This window comes from Gordionus sp. m RMFG-2023, unplaced genomic scaffold (genome assembly GCF_954871325.1).
Source record: "Gordionus sp. m RMFG-2023 unplaced genomic scaffold, tfGorSpeb1-WG-v2 contig_163, whole genome shotgun sequence".
NCBI lineage: Eukaryota > Metazoa > Nematomorpha > Gordioida > Chordodea > Parachordodidae > Gordionus > Gordionus sp. m RMFG-2023.
The window spans coordinates 3,067-4,535 of NW_027050876.1; the positions used below are offsets into that span (position 1 = coordinate 3,067).

General features: G+C 24.1%; 1 long non-coding RNA gene across 1 annotated transcript; it reads right to left on the bottom strand.

Annotated features, from left to right (window-relative positions):
- Positions 1–433: 433 nt before the first annotated feature.
- Positions 434–743, bottom strand: LOC135930635 (uncharacterized). Its single transcript, XR_010572835.1, has 3 exons — positions 702–743; positions 570–662; positions 434–459 (listed from the first exon to the last, which is right to left on the bottom strand). It is a non-coding gene; the product is annotated as an uncharacterized LOC135930635 (long non-coding RNA).
- Between the last annotated feature and the right edge of the window lie 726 nt (positions 744–1,469).

A 1,469-nucleotide genomic window follows, 5' to 3' on the forward strand; every position in this document is an offset into this window, starting at 1 on the left:
TGAATTTACCTTAGATAAATATAGATTTAATTATTTTTAGGCGTAGTCGGGAAGAAGACTTTTGTAATTAAGTTAATATAAACCTGTAAATATCATTTTACCCTAAAAAAATCTAAATAAAACTTTAGCCATAATCTATAAAATATCACTACGAACTATAATTTGAAAGGAAAAATATTAAAAACTACATTATTTCTATAAAAATTTAACATAGCCAAAGCCTTAAAGAATTTATTCCTAAACCTTAATATATTTAGTGAGGTTAAATATTTTCTAAGAATTATACTAAAATCTTTTTTTAAATTATGCCTGTAAATTATATTTTATGTAATTTAAAATATATTTGAAAAATTATTAATTCTACCTTGGATCAACATTATATATCAATGTTTGTATGTATATTATGTGGTTTCTTTTCTATTTTCTTTTCCCTGTAATAGTTAAAGTTCATATCAACACCTAAAAAATTTCAAAATTAAATATAATGTATAATCTTATAAACTTATCCTGAACCCAGGTTTAGTGATAATTAAACAAAGCAATATTTATAAAATAAACGAATCGAATACCTAGTGTCTTTGATACTATGCAAAATATTATGAACAGCTCAGATTTTTTATTTTGGCTCGGCATAAATTCATTTGACCCGGATCTGCTCTGCACTATTTTAATAAATGTAATGTTTATTATAGTCAAATTACTTCGATGATTTGAGGTTTTAAATATAAAACTATAAATATATTTTTGAAATTCTTTTTAAAAAAATATTTTATAAATTTCAAAAAAAAAATAATAACAACTGTTGACTATAAATTGAAAAAGGCCTTATCGATCGATATTTAAAAAAAAACAAGAAAAAAAAATTACCCTTGATAAAATTTTAACATATTTAAAAAATTTGAAAAGCTATAATTTTTAAAATATATTATTCTCATATCATCAAATTTTTGATTGACAGCGAGATTTTTATTTGTAAAATAACTAATTCATTTTATCGCATTATTTTATACTAGATAAAAAATATGACATCTTTATCTATACATTCAAAATATTAATATGAGATGAATCGCGATTTGCTAGGTCACAAATTTAGAAAAAAATTCCAAGGGTCCCTAACCTTATAATTTAAAAAAAAAAATTTCTCAAGCCCAGCTAAACCCATAATAATTTTGAAAATTTTTTCCTAGCACAGCCCATAATGGTTTTTAAAGGATTTTCCCAAGCAAGATCCAAGTCTATATTTTGAGGAATATTTTCCGAGTCCAGTCCAATCCATAAAAATTTTGATAATTTTTTCCCAAATACGGATATAATTTAATATCTTATCACCGAAACCTCTCTATAATGGTTATAAGGTTATTGGTCGTATACGTACAGTTTCTCCTAAAAACGTCTAAGGATATCAATTGAGAGCTAATAAAAAAATCAGCTCAACAGGAGGTCAAACTCTTCCTAATGGGCGTGTCTAG